Source organism: Cicer arietinum, chromosome 4 (genome assembly GCF_000331145.2).
Source record: "Cicer arietinum cultivar CDC Frontier isolate Library 1 chromosome 4, Cicar.CDCFrontier_v2.0, whole genome shotgun sequence".
Taxonomy (NCBI): Eukaryota; Viridiplantae; Streptophyta; class Magnoliopsida; order Fabales; family Fabaceae; genus Cicer; species Cicer arietinum.
Window position 1 is genome coordinate 49,334,763 of NC_021163.2, and position 16,943 is coordinate 49,351,705.

Genomic DNA, 16,943 nt, shown 5'->3' on the forward strand with positions numbered 1-16,943 from the left:
ACCAAAAGTGAAAGGAAGACTATGGACAAATCGTTTCTTTTGTGTTTAATTGATAATATTTATTTAGTTAAATAATACTAGTGGTCCACTAATTTAAATGCAGTTAATGTTTTAGTTATTTATTTTTTTTCTTTCGATTTAATTCTTTATTTTAATTTTAAGTAATAATTTGATCTTTTTTATTTTAAAATGTCAATAATGTTTTTTTTGTTGCAAAAATTCAAAAAAATCATCAAAAATTTCAAACAAAACCTATAAAATTAATTATCGTCCTCAATATAATGCAAATTTTATCAAATTCATAACTAAATCTTTAAATAAACTCATATTTTCATCTCTAACAACATCAAATAAAGAATGAAAATATGAGTTTATTTGAATATTTGAGTTACGAATTTGATGAAATTTGTATTATATTGAAAAATATAATTAATTTTATGGATTTTGTTTGAAAATTTTAATGAATTTTTTGAAATTTTATACTAAAAAGGATAACATTGTTGACATGCATTTTAAAACATAAACGATCAAATTTTCATTTAAAATTAAAATAAAGGACGAAATCGGGAAAGAAAAAAAAAAGATAAAGACCTAAAACGTTAACCAAAATTAAATTAAGAGATGTATTTAGCCTATTTATTTCCATTTTAGTGAGATTGCAATCAGAAGTCCCAAATTCTTAAATCAATGGTAATTGAGAAATTGTATGAATTTTTTAAATCTTAATTCTTTTAAAAAAAGTATGGGAACAAAATTACATATTCAATGTCAATTTCATGTTATTTAGAATTCGAAAAGCAATGTGTATGAAAAGATTATTATGCTTTTTTAATAATATAAAGTGAATAAGGCATGTTTATATATCTAGGACAATTTCATGTTATTTAGAATTCGGAAAGCAATGTGTATGTGTATGAAAAGATTATTATGCTTTTTTAATAATATAAAGTGAATAAGACATATTTATGTATCTAATATTAATAAGACTCATATTTTTAGTATTTATATATTTGTGAATTATGTCAAGTGAAGGAAAAAATGCGAAAATTAATGGAATATTACAAATATGAATTAATATAGAATAGGTCACAAAATTGAATTAGTATAGATATTTTTTTTTCCTTATTGAAATCCAAATACAATGTAAAGAAGTTTAAGGGAAGAAACACATTTCTTCTTTCATATTGTTACATTTTTCATGTTTTTAACATCATATATATTTTTTTGTTTGACAATAAGATCATCCATATTAATATGTGAAAATTTGAGATATTCTAATCACTATTTTTAAATTTTAAAACAATTTGAGAGGCACCTTTTCAAAGTTTTTTTTGTTCCACTATTTTCTATTTTCTTGGCATTTGGTTTTGCCCCTCGTTTCACCACTTCAATTCATCTTATCATATCAAATGCTTGACAAATTCTTTCCAAAAATTAATTCTCAAGCTTTTAATAGAAAACAAATTCACATAATAAAAGTTTGGAAGGAGTTAGAAAGTAGAAATTAAGTATTAAGTAATTAAGTTGCATGAAATAAATGTATTTGCAAAGAGTAAAATTTCTTTTAAGAATATTGTACAAAAAAAAAAAACAATCCTTTTAAAAATCACATAATTGCAAGCGGTAAATGTATCGTTAGATTTTTTTATTTATAATATATTTGATTCTTTTCCTTTAAAAAATTAATGTTGAATATTTTAATAATTGCTAGCCTATTCATTTTATTTCAAATTGTTATAATTGATTTAATGAAATAATATTTAATGTAAAATTAATGTGAGAGTGTAGAATTACTAAAAGACTGACACGTAGGTAAAATGAATGTTTGAAATCGCACCCAAATAATCTCATTTTAGATATGTGTATAAGTGGTTAATGTTACTTACATTTTGTTAATATTTGTAATAATATTACCACCGTTCCTTTTTATTAGCATTTTATATATATATATATATATATAATATGAAAAAATAGTTTGTAAATTCAATATTTTCAAGTTTTGTTCATAATAATAATAATAATAATAATAATAATCATTATTATTATTTGAAATAGCTATTATTTTATTTGTTCTTTTTAAATGTATTTTATTAGTTAAATGGAAGAGAATAAAAAAGCGATAATGATAATTAGAAGGAAATGCATGAATTGAAACTGAATGTCTTATTATTTGGAAACTATATAATAAGAGAGAGAAATATACATTTTATTTGCCCATATATTTGAAAGTCAAATTGAATTATTTATTTTAAATTATTTATGTTTGGTTATCTTTTTGGAAATGTAATAATTTTTTTTGACTGAATTTGGAATATACAGGAGACCAGAGTAAATTGACTTTATCCGTAAATTTGGAGTTTAACCATAAAATTAAAATGGAATATTTATTTATTTTTTCCTCCATTATCATTTTCAATCAGTTTCTCTTATGAAATGAGAAAACTTGTTTCAATTAGTTCCTCTAATATTGTACTCATTTTTTTCCTATTTATTTAATCAAATGAGAAAACTTGTTTCCTTGTAATTTATTTTTCTTGTTAATTTCCCTTCTTAACATTGTAACAGAATATTAGTAATTCCTGCGATGTCATTTGTTAAAAACTCTCAACATGAAAGAAAAAAAAAAGGATTAGGCATTTTTTTAAGTGCCAAAATTTGCACACCTCTCTAGCTTATTCTACTTTTTCAATTTACATACATAAATCAAACAACTTAAAAGTTATTAATAAAAAAAATCAGACCTAAAAATTATGTTGAATCAATTAAGTTGCTTATCATGAGAGCAAAGTATATATAGAGTCTTGATAAATAAAAAATAGTATAAAGGATTCATTTTGCACAATTTATTTTAACAAATTCATAAATTACGATGTATGCACAGTAAATACGAATTTGACCATTGATTTTACTATATGAATGTTAATTTGTTTTTCTTATTTACAATATAAAGTGCAAGTATTTGATGGATTCAAAAGTAAACTATTATCCAACCTGGATATGTAACTCGGGTTTCTCTTTGAAAATCACAATATGTTATACTTACTAAATTATACAAAACTAGCTAATTATAACTTATAGTACTAAAAAAATATTTCCAACAAAAATAAGGGATTACTTTTTGGTTCTAAATAGTTTAGTGATTGATGAATAACACATTAAATATTAAGAAGAACAGTATCTCGCAGATTCAAACTATTGTCTCATCATATTAAATGTTTTTGGAGTTTTTATTATGCATGTGAGCTGCACTTGTAAGATAAAAAATATAATTAGTTTCTAACATTGATGTCTTTGATAATTATTAGAGACAATTTCAATTTTTTTTGGGTCTCTTTAATTTAATGTCACTAGTGAATTTTTGTATTGTGACATTTTAATTAAAATATTACGGTTTAATTAAAATGTCACTACAGATTTTTGTATAGTGATATTTTAATTAAAATATTATACTTTAGTAACTATATACTCACAAATATAATGTAAAAAAAAAAACTATATACTCACAGTATAAAAAAACTAGGTTTATATATATAACAGTTTTTAATTTTAATTCTTGTAAAATTTTTTATTTGAATTTCATCCTTGTAATATTATAAAAAAAAATTATTTTTGGTCCTTATGTCAAATTGACATTACAAAAACGTGAGAAAAAAATAGAGGAAAACGTGTAATAAATTTAACCGAAATAATGTTAAAACAATAAATAAAAATAATTTGTATACTTATTTCTAATAAAATAAGTATAAAAACTTCAATGAGAATACAAATTTAAATATTTATTCTAAACAAATTTAACGAAAACAATACTTAAACAACAAATAAAAATAATTGGTATACTTATTTCTAACAAAATAAGTATACAAACTCCAATGAGAATACAAATTTAAATAATTATTCTAAAAAAATTTAACTGAAACAATATTTAAATAACAAATAAAAATAATTTGTATACTTATTTCTAATAAAATAAATATACAAACTTCAATAAGAATACAAATTTAAATAATTATTTTAAACAAATTAAACTGAAATAATATTTAAATAACAAATAAAAATAAGTATACAAATTATTATAACATTTAAATTAATATTCTCGTTAGAGTGCTAAGATTGGTCCACATTTTCCTCTATTTGTCAGCTCACGTTTTTGTAATGTCCATTTAACGTTGACGATCAAAAATAAAGTTTTTGAATATTGCAGAAATGAATCCAAAATAATATTTTTCAGAGACTACAACTGAAAATTATTATATTTACAGTTACTAAAAACATATTTAAATGTTTGATCCATATTTCTTTTATCAATCAACTTTTTTTTTTAACATTCAATTGATGTTAAAGACCAAAAATAATTTTTTAAACCAAGAACGTAACTAACTAACTAAATATATATTTTAAAACTAAATTGACTTTAATAAAACATATTAATTAAATATATTGTTGTAATTTTAATATTTTCAAAGATAATAAAGACAATATCTGGCATATTCAACTTTCGTTAATAAACCTACCATTTATTTGTTAAAATAATTGGATGACTATGTATCAATACATATTTGTATCATATCTCCACTCCTCTCTCCTCATTTTATTGAGATAATTATTTCTCTCTCTCTCTCTCTTAAAAGACTAGCTAGTATACTTTGCATTTATTCTAGAAACTAAATTGCAATCCATTGTACCAAAAAAAAAAAAAAAAACCAACTTGAAATTCCAATGGGTAGGACCAATGTCTCCCACATTGAAACAAGTATTATAAATATTCTATCATATTGTTAGTCTTTTCCTCAGAAATTACATACAACAAAAATGACAGACAACATACCTGAGCCATCTTCAGTCTCCCCAAATTCCAAGAAAGAATCCTTAGAAAATATTTCTATGAGATTTTCCACACTCTCAAATAGCTCATCTGTAATGGTGGGAGTTAAGAGAGGATACATGATCTCTCACACTAACACAACAACAACCACCAACAACAGCAACAACAAGTTGATGATGCAATCACCAGAAGCAAGCATGTATACCAATCCCCCTGAAGATACAAATGGAGACTTCACAACATCATCCAGCAAGAAAAACAAAGGTAGACCATTGGGATCCAAGAATAGACCCAAACCACCTATTGTTATAAAGGAAAACACAGATACACTTATGGAACCAATTCTAATTGAAATTTCTGCTGGAAAAGATGTTGTAGAAACTCTCATCAACTTTGCTCATTGTCGTCAATCTAGCATCACAGTTTTAAGTGGTATTGGTCCTGTCTCTGATGTTACTCTTCTCAATCCACTCTCTCGTGCTCCTACTTTTCCCATGAAAGGATTGTTCAATATGTTATCTCTTTCTGGTACTTACGTCAATGCCAATTGTGGTCATCATGTTCCTCCACGTTTCATCACTGAACCAACATGTTCTTCTTTTTCCATTTACCTCTCTGGTGATAGTGGACAGGTTTTTGGTGGTATCATTGGAGGCATGGTAAAGGCTGTTGGTGATGTTTTGATTTCAGCTGCACTTTTCAAGAAACCTGAGTTTCAAAGATTGACCATTATCAATGGAAGTGTTCATGAAATTGAAGAGAATAATGACTTACATGTTGGTGATTCAGATTTCAGTGTTGCACCTGCCAATTCAACTCAATTGAATTCTTCATTCTTTCCTCTTCCTTTTTCTAGTACTGATGTTAATGTCATACAGTGGAACCACTCTACCCATTGAGATCGATCATCTCCATTGTTGTTTTATGAATCTTTTCGATGTTTCAATAAATGAGTTTAATTTCTTTGTCTTATTTAAAGAGAGATTCATAGTTGAAAATTTTATGTGACACCTTTGCATTTGCATGTCTTCATTATGCTACTTAATTTCCTTCAATTTTTCTTGTCTCTTCTATTTTACTTTAAAATTACACTCTGCCCAATCTTCATTTCAATCAAATGACGGCTGGTTTTTTATAGTCATCCAATTAATTTAATAGCTAAGATTGAGTTGAATTAGCTTCAAAGGCTTAACCATTTCTCAATTAATTTAAATTTTGTTTTTAACGAAATACCTGTCTCTAATATATATCTTTTAACATATTATCTTTGATCGATTAAAATTTTCATAAGTCCGACTAAATCATATTGTTAATCCAATCAAAGATTTAGAGAATTCTCAATTAAATTAGTTTTTTTTTTCTCAACAACTAATTTTAGTAATTAATATTATTACTATTGTTATATAGTATTTTACTAATTAAGGATGAGAATGGAATCCATAATCATCTTATCACTTCATTATCTAACTTCTCAACCTTCACCACCAAACCAACTTTATATGTTCGGAGTATCAAAAGATCTCGACCCTTTTGGTCTTAATTCTCAGTTCAAAAACACCAACTAGTGCCAAATTTAGCAATTAGTAACTGCCTTCATAAAGACCCATTTTCTTCCTATATTATTTATTCATCTTCAATTTCCTAGGAGACTTATATGAAACTGACATAGATTCTTAGCTCATAACGAATATTACTTACACACAACAAGAGTTTCTTTTTTACAATCACTTTTTTTTTTAAATGAATAGATGACCAATATACACTCACTTGTGAGAATTAAAGAACCATAATTTGAACGAAGGTTTTGTAAGGTCCAAAATTAAAAAATGTTACATTTCTAAGAAATAAACACATTGAGTTATATTTTTGTTGGCTTAAATTTTAATTTAGATGTTATTTTAGAAGTGTAAGATGATTTGAATTATTATTTTTTTCAATTACATTCTTATTAATTAATAAGATAGAAATTTTAAAGATTTAATAAAAAATATAAAAATCGGATCAAACCAACCGATTTGATCGAGAACCAATTACGTGACTAGTCCAACATAATTAACAAATGGGTTGGAAATACACTATAATGTAAAAACTAGTTTGACGTCATTAGAGATGACAATGGATATCCACAAATACAGGTAACAGTCATCCACTACCCTACTTGTTGAATATAAATGATATCCAACATGCGGCAAATTAAAATCTTGCAATTTTAGTTTCCATCATTAGGTGTCTTTGATTGGTTTGGTATAAAAATTTATAACTTGGGTTAATTAAGTAGTGATTTAATTAGTCGAGTCATATGTTTTTGGATATAATTTTTTTTTTCTTTCAATTTTGGTATCAGTTATAAATCTTTTTTAAATACTATGTTTTTCAAAATACATTATAATATATACTAAATCTAACATATTGTTTGACTGACGACCGACGACTAACGACTGATGACCGACGACCAACGACCGAAGATACAAAGCATAATGATGGATAGATTATAATTACAAAAGATGCAGTGTATTAGGTTTCTTACTATAAAAAATACATTAATAATTGTTTATAATAATTTTTTTTTGTTAATGACTTGAATTCCTTATAGACATAGTTGTGACATGAACCCTCAAGTCAATAATGGTTCTTACATCAGTTCTTCTTTAGAGCATAATTCTAGGATTTGAATCCTTAATATTGCATTGATATCTAATAAAAAAGTGACTTACTAGTTTGGAGGAGGAATATAAGACTCTCAATGATAAGAAAATCACGAGTCCGACTAAAATAACAACTAACATTCATCATTAAAAAAATATTACATTATTATATATAGTTTACAAAGATCATAATCTACTTTCACTATCACCAACAGCCGTTGGATAATTTGTGTGTGATAGATAGTACTCTAAAATTTAACAAAGAAAAAATAGAGGTCATAATATTTAATGCATTATTTAAAATATTTACTAGTATTTTAATTAATAAAATAATTGATATATAATTTTTTTTTTAAATTCCATTTAAAATAATGAATATTACTGGTTAAATTTTGGTATACATTTGCATTGAGACACCTTGATGACCTATTGATGGAACTTAGATAACTAATCTTATTATGTTATAAATATAAAGATAAAATTAAAAACAATTCAACAAGATATAATTAACCACACCATATATATGTATATATAGAGAGAGAGTAGGGTCATGATGTATGTGGCGCTGCCACGTGATTTAAAGAAAAGAAAGTACATCAACAAAAGTAAAATACATTGATGACTTAGTGGCACAAAATTATGGACGCCTCACTCGCAATACATAACAAAATAGTAATTTATTGTCAAATTTCCTTCACCATCAATGTCATAGAAACCCTTGTCGTCGGTGTCATGGTATTGGATCTTCAAATTACTCGGGAGCGTCTGTCTAAAAATCTTCAAAAAAGTAGGTGGAAAAATTGAAAGTGCGCATACAAGAGAACGAGAGATGAATTGTGTTTTTCTAGTTTTAAAATTCTTCTCTTAATTTTAATTCTGATTCAGGATTGGTGACTTAGTTGTTTGGACTATTTCGAGGTTGCCGTAAAAAGATAGAGCAAAGATAAAAATAACACACCAGATTTTATCATAGTTTACCACCAACTTAGTAGCTCCATCTAGTTTCTTCTTACATAAAGATTTATCAACTAATTCAAAACTTGAATTACAACAACATGTGACCCTACAAGTCAGTCTTCTCAAAGCAACCTAAACCTACAAACTTTTTGAGGCAAACCACACATTAACCCTACAAGTCAAGTCTTCTCTACATATCCTAAAACCTACAAATTGTTAGAGGCAAATTAAACACACTACCAGGCAAGGTTACAAGACATTGGAGTTGGTTTGGCTTTGCTTTTAATAAGAAAATTTGATACAATGATTATTCACACTTACAAATGAAGCACTAAGTAATATAAAGTTGAAGGAGTGCTTTGCTAGAACTTAAAACCTTTAAAATCTGAATACTTAGTAAATTAATCTCTTGAGGTGTTTTGAATGAATTTGTTTTCTTTAGGATTTATGAATTTGTTGTTTTTTGCATTTTACCTATCTTCTTCAGCCTTGATCCACAATTTATAAATAAAATTAGGGTTCGTGAATTTATTGCTGAGATTTTTTGAATAAATTAGGTTTTTACCATAGCGTGCCTTTTTCGAATTTTGAGGATTTCGTTGACTGATTTGAATTTGTTTCCTCCGACCTTTTTACTTCCTCTGATGAATTCTGAAGGTGCAAATACGAGAAGGGGGGTTGAATTGGGTTTGCCAAAGTTGATAACTTTTTGCTAATTTGATGAAGGTTGGTTGATTTTTATGAATTATTTAGATAAGAAGCAATCAAATTCAAAAGTAGTAAACAATAAAAGCATAAATAATTTGACACATATATTTATCCTTGTTCACAACTTACTTGGCTACATCCAGTCCATCCATTCATAAGGCTTTAATCCACTAATTCAAATACGTTGAATTACAAAGCACCTGACGCTCCAAGCTAGTCTTCCTAAACAGCCTGACAACCCCAGACTTTTGAGGAACTAACCACCTTTACCCTACAAGCCAAGTTTTCTCCTAACAACCTGACAACCCCATATTGAAGAAGGAACTAAACCATTATCAGGTTGGATACAAAAGATTGGAACTTGAGTAGTTGCTTCTAACAAAGCTGATAATAATAATAACTCTCACACTATAAGAAAAGAACACTCATAAAATATTTCTAACCTGAACAAGTGTTTCTCTCTTTGAACTCTAAGATGAATTGAGAAATTTGAGCATGAGTTCTTCTACTCTTTTATGCTTTTTGATGCTTTTCTCCTTCAGTCTTGAGTGTCTATTTATAGTGAAAATTTGGGATTCAATTTAGTACTTTTTTAATTCTGAATTGTCTCTTGTTCATATTAGGTTTGTAAATTCTTCAGATTGATTATATTTTTTTTCTTTCAATTTTGGTATCAGTTATAAATCTTTTTTAAATACTATGTTTTTCAAAATACATTATAATATATACTAAATCTAACATATTGTTTGACTGACGACCGACGACTAACGACTGATGACCGACGACCAACGACCGAAGATACAAAGCATAATGATGGATAGATTATAATTACAAAAGATGCAGTGTATTAGGTTTCTTACTATAAAAAATACATTAATAATTGTTTATAATAATTTTTTTTTGTTAATGACTTGAATTCCTTATAGACATAGTTGTGACATGAACCCTCAAGTCAATAATGGTTCTTACATCAGTTCTTCTTTAGAGCATAATTCTAGGATTTGAATCCTTAATATTGCATTGATATCTAATAAAAAAGTGACTTACTAGTTTGGAGGAGGAATATAAGACTCTCAATGATAAGAAAATCACGAGTCCGACTAAAATAACAACTAACATTCATCATTAAAAAAATATTACATTATTATATATAGTTTACAAAGATCATAATCTACTTTCACTATCACCAACAGCCGTTGGATAATTTGTGTGTGATAGATAGTACTCTAAAATTTAACAAAGAAAAAATAGAGGTCATAATATTTAATGCATTATTTAAAATATTTACTAGTATTTTAATTAATAAAATAATTGATATATAATTTTTTTTTTAAATTCCATTTAAAATAATGAATATTACTGGTTAAATTTTGGTATACATTTGCATTGAGACACCTTGATGACCTATTGATGGAACTTAGATAACTAATCTTATTATGTTATAAATATAAAGATAAAATTAAAAACAATTCAACAAGATATAATTAACCACACCATATATATGTATATATAGAGAGAGAGTAGGGTCATGATGTATGTGGCGCTGCCACGTGATTTAAAGAAAAGAAAGTACATCAACAAAAGTAAAATACATTGATGACTTAGTGGCACAAAATTATGGACGCCTCACTCGCAATACATAACAAAATAGTAATTTATTGTCAAATTTCCTTCACCATCAATGTCATAGAAACCCTTGTCGTCGGTGTCATGGTATTGGATCTTCAAATTACTCGGGAGCGTCTGTCTAAAAATCTTCAAAAAAGTAGGTGGAAAAATTGAAAGTGCGCATACAAGAGAACGAGAGATGAATTGTGTTTTTCTAGTTTTAAAATTCTTCTCTTAATTTTAATTCTGATTCAGGATTGGTGACTTAGTTGTTTGGACTATTTCGAGGTTGCCGTAAAAAGATAGAGCAAAGATAAAAATAACACACCAGATTTTATCATAGTTTACCACCAACTTAGTAGCTCCATCTAGTTTCTTCTTACATAAAGATTTATCAACTAATTCAAAACTTGAATTACAACAACATGTGACCCTACAAGTCAGTCTTCTCAAAGCAACCTAAACCTACAAACTTTTTGAGGCAAACCACACATTAACCCTACAAGTCAAGTCTTCTCTACATATCCTAAAACCTACAAATTGTTAGAGGCAAATTAAACACACTACCAGGCAAGGTTACAAGACATTGGAGTTGGTTTGGCTTTGCTTTTAATAAGAAAATTTGATACAATGATTATTCACACTTACAAATGAAGCACTAAGTAATATAAAGTTGAAGGAGTGCTTTGCTAGAACTTAAAACCTTTAAAATCTGAATACTTAGTAAATTAATCTCTTGAGGTGTTTTGAATGAATTTGTTTTCTTTAGGATTTATGAATTTGTTGTTTTTTGCATTTTACCTATCTTCTTCAGCCTTGATCCACAATTTATAAATAAAATTAGGGTTCGTGAATTTATTGCTGAGATTTTTTGAATAAATTAGGTTTTTACCATAGCGTGCCTTTTTCGAATTTTGAGGATTTCGTTGACTGATTTGAATTTGTTTCCTCCGACCTTTTTACTTCCTCTGATGAATTCTGAAGGTGCAAATACGAGAAGGGGGGTTGAATTGGGTTTGCCAAAGTTGATAACTTTTTGCTAATTTGATGAAGGTTGGTTGATTTTTATGAATTATTTAGATAAGAAGCAATCAAATTCAAAAGTAGTAAACAATAAAAGCATAAATAATTTGACACATATATTTATCCTTGTTCACAACTTACTTGGCTACATCCAGTCCATCCATTCATAAGGCTTTAATCCACTAATTCAAATACGTTGAATTACAAAGCACCTGACGCTCCAAGCTAGTCTTCCTAAACAGCCTGACAACCCCAGACTTTTGAGGAACTAACCACCTTTACCCTACAAGCCAAGTTTTCTCCTAACAACCTGACAACCCCATATTGAAGAAGGAACTAAACCATTATCAGGTTGGATACAAAAGATTGGAACTTGAGTAGTTGCTTCTAACAAAGCTGATAATAATAATAACTCTCACACTATAAGAAAAGAACACTCATAAAATATTTCTAACCTGAACAAGTGTTTCTCTCTTTGAACTCTAAGATGAATTGAGAAATTTGAGCATGAGTTCTTCTACTCTTTTATGCTTTTTGATGCTTTTCTCCTTCAGTCTTGAGTGTCTATTTATAGTGAAAATTTGGGATTCAATTTAGTACTTTTTTAATTCTGAATTGTCTCTTGTTCATATTAGGTTTGTAAATTCTTCAGATTGATTATATTCCTATTTTGTGTAGATTGAGTTTGTAAGTTCTTCAGATTGATTTTGTTCCTTTTTTTTTTTTTTTGTTGTAGATAAATCTTGATCAAATCTTCTTCAAATCTTAATTAAATCTTTTCAAATGTTGATCAAGTATTCTTCAAATCTTCTTCAAATATTTTTCAAATCATGACCATATTTTCGTTTCAACTTGATCAAAGATTTTCTTCAATTATAAATATGAATCAAATCTTATTTTAGATTTTCTTCAAAAACATGAATATTCTTTCATACTCTTTGAAGTCAAATTTATTGTTTTCAAAAACATGAATATTCTTTCATACTCTAACTGTAAAATCAACTTTATTCCGACAATCTCCCCATTTTTGATGATGACAAAACTTGTATTTTTTATAACAACTTTTCTTTATATTTGTTTGACTCCCCTAAGTATTAGTATCCATTTCTTCTCCACTTTATCAATTATCTTTCTCCCCCTTTTACCATTAGGCAAATAAACTTGAAAGTGAAACTTTGTCCCTTTTTTCTTTTTTATTTTTGTATTTGTTTTCTTCATTTTTCTCTTTTTTTTAATAAAATAAATATGACATAATATAAGAAAATATAATAACTAGTGTAAAACTAAACTACTTTGAAGTGATCACAACATTAGTCAGGTACAAAGGTAATGTTAAGGTTCTTCCTGATGAAGTCAAGCCTATCTTTAAGTAGTAGTTTGGTGAATATGTAAGCCTATTGGTGTTTTGTCTCTACAAATTGAATGTTTAGTACCCCTTTTTGAACAAGTCTTTAATGAAGTGTTGTTTGATCTCTGTTAGTACAGAAGTACGCCTAAGAGGGCGGGGGAGGGGGGGGTGAATTAGGTATTAGTAAATTTTCTTGTTTTTAGTGATATGGTTGTTGAATTTTCTGAGTTAATATAATGTCTACTAATAGTAAGATGCAGTAAATAAATGAACTCAAAGATTTATCCTGGTTCCCCTTATAACCAAGGGTACGTCCAGTCCTCTAGCACACCACAAAAGATTGATCCACTAATTGTCAGAAAATGTACAACTCTCACCCTAGGATTCTTGCTACAAACTTCTAACAACACTCCTAAGATAGCACACCATTATCTTAGATTAAGCTACTTTTTAAGAAAGTATTACTTTTTTTTACAAGTGATACAATATGATTTAAATAAAAATAAGGGGAGGTATATTGATAAACAATCCAATAATAATTCAAGTACTTGAGAACCTTTCTGAATGATATGAAAATGAAATGCAAGTACTTTGTAAAAATCAGAATTTTGTTCAAAATTTTTCAGGATATTGATTCAAGGATTGTGTGTTGTTTGATCTGAAGTTATGGGGTATTTATACTCCATAAACATCTCTTCAGATTCATGGCCATTGACCCAAGAGGTTTGATGAAAGAATACAATGATTTAGAGCCATTCCATATCTAAAAAATTGTATTGCTTCCAGTTGTATTCGAATATAGGATGTGTGTATTCGAATACACCTCTTTGTAACGTTCAAAAATATTCAAAAATTACACCTTGTATTCGAATACACATGTGTGTAGTCGAATACAGATTAGTGAAAATTTGCCACTGACTTACTTTGTATTCGACAACAGATGGTTGTAGTCGAATACAGATATAAGGATTTTGGCCACTGACTTGCGGTGTATTCGACTACACATAGTCGTAGTCGAATACAACTTTGAGACTTTTGCTTCTGACTTGCTTTGTATTCGAATACAAGATGATGTATTCGAATACACTTATGTATTTTGTCAAAAATATGATTTTTAAGACTTTGTTAATGTTGTTTTGACTTTTTGAAAATACTTTAAATGCATATGTAAATATGACTTGTTCTCATGTAATGGAAATATTGGTTTGTATCATATACCTTTACATTTTAACATTTAATGTTTGGATTTGAAGCTTATTAATGAAGATATTTGATCTTCTTTTTGATCTTGTTGCATGAACCATAATTGTTGATCTTCGTCTTCATCAAAAATATGTAGTTTTACATTCTCCCCCTTTTTGATTATGACAAAATGTTATTGTTGTGGAGAGATTGTGTAATTCGAACCATTGCTCCTCCGTAGTATATGCTTACTCCCCGTTGTATGTGATTAATGAAAAAATTGTTTGAGAACCTACAAGATGTGTAAGGTAACAACATTACCAAATTTTCTCCCCCTTTTGACATGAGCAAAAAGAAGGAAACATATAGAGACATACATATGCAAGAATATGCACACAAGTAAAGATAAAAGTAGTACACATAATAAAAAATTGACATAACGAAGGATGAAGGGAAGTTCAATTAAGTACACAGAGGCTGTATCCTCTTCATGTTCATCAGTCTGGGCAGCAGCATTTGTGGGTCCAGCAGTGTCTTCAGGAGCAACATCAGATGGTTGATCATAATCACCTTTATGCACAAAAGATTCAAGTTGCTCATTCCATACTATCTGCATGCTAGGCAGGACGCCCAAATCCAACATATTTTCTTTTGTGGGTGTATACATCACTTCATCAGAGAAGTCCACCCCAAAGTGTTCTAAAATCCGGGAAACTTCCTTCGCATATGGTAAGCCAATTGCCTCTCGGGATCCAAACATGACAGATTTCAAAAAATATGCCCAATTTAGTTGACAACCTTCATATATGAAATTCATAATTTATAATTCAAACTCCGAAATTTGGGAGTAATTTCCAGCCTTCGGAACCAGAGTGTAGCTAAGGAAATAGTGCAAAAGACAATTATCAACGGTAAGATATCCCACTCCATACCGTTGCTGGGCATATTTGGAACCAGCCTGAGTCCGCTTTTGTTCCATTGTGCGTCTGTCAAACCGACATAGGGCAACATACGCATCATACTTAGAGATATCAACCCATTGACACAAGTTGTTGGGACAAAACTGTTGACCGTTAAAGTGAATGTTCAGAATTTCTCCTATAATTTTGGTATTTAACCGAATGGTTTTACCCTTAACTCGAGATACCAGCATTTTTCCATCTTGGATGAGATTGCAATAAAAAACCCTAACTAAGTCAGGATAGACAAGACCTTTGTAGCCTATAAACTCTTCAACATGTTGCGCCTTGAGCAACTCAGGAAAGTTAAAGGCAGAGAAAGAGTTTAAAGTACCATATTTTGGAATGATAAGTCGCTTGTTAGAGTAGAATGTGCGAAAATGATCAATTTCTTCCGGTGTGTGTAGAAGCCGGGATAAATCCGTGATGTTGGGATTCCTTGTTCGTTTTCTTGAAGGACCCATTGCTGCATGCTTGGTTCTTGGTCCTCGTTTGCAGGCATCCATGGTGAGAAAAGATGTTTTGGCGAAAAATGGGTTTGAGAGAAATGTGAGAAATCTGATGATAAATGCCAAGAAAGAAGTAAGGATTGATGTAGTTTGTAAGGTTGGGTGAATGGGAACTAAGTTAAAGGAGAATGGACGAGATTTTGGGAGAGGAGAGGAGAAGCTACAACTGTGTATTCGAATACCAAATGTAAAATAACCCTAAAATGTGAAACAACTTTTATATCTGGGCAAAAACGCGAAGGTGTATTCGACTACACCTAGTTGTATTCGACTACACATTGTTCTGGAAACGTGTATTCGACTACACATAAGTTGTATTCGAATACAAGAATTTCTGGAAAAATATGTATTCGAATACAGACATTTGTATTCGACTACACATGCAAATTTTTGCTTAAAAACTAAATTTTTTATGGAAATCTCAACATGCAATGCACAACTTCATATATCAAGATCCAATAATCATCCAAGAATTTTATTTTTAACAACTTTAAGATGTAATGCACAAATTTAAGAGAGATGACAGACTATGTGTATCATGCAATTTCATATATCATTTTCATTTAAAATTCCAAGTTCTCTTTGAATCTTATAAAATGAGTCCTTAGGTAAAGGTTTTGTAAAGATATCAGCCAATTGATTGTGTGTATCAACAAATGTTACCTCAACATTACCTTTCATCACATGATCGCATAGAGAGTGATGACGTATATCGATGTGTTTAGTTCGAGAGTGCATGATTGGATTCTTTGAGATGTTTATTGCACTTGTGTTGTCATATCTTAGGGGAATGCATCCGAGATCAACTCTGTAAAATACATGTTTTTGATGAAGACAAAGACAAACGAAAGTGATCAAGTTGCAAGCTCAAAAAGAAGTCAAACATCAAAGACAACTATGGTCAAATATGCTAGAAGTTGTATTATGTAAAGGTACATGATGCAATCTAATATTCGTATATTTCAAATGCACATGAGAACCTTTCATTTTAGCATATGCATCAAAAGGATTTTCAAAAAGTAAAAATATATAAATAATGTTTGAAAATAATATTTTTGGCAAAATACATAAGTGTATTCGAATACAACATCCTGTATTCGAATACAAAGCAAGTCAGAAGCAAAAATCTCAAAGTTGTATTCGACTACGACTATGTGTAGTCGAATACAAAGTAAGTCAGTG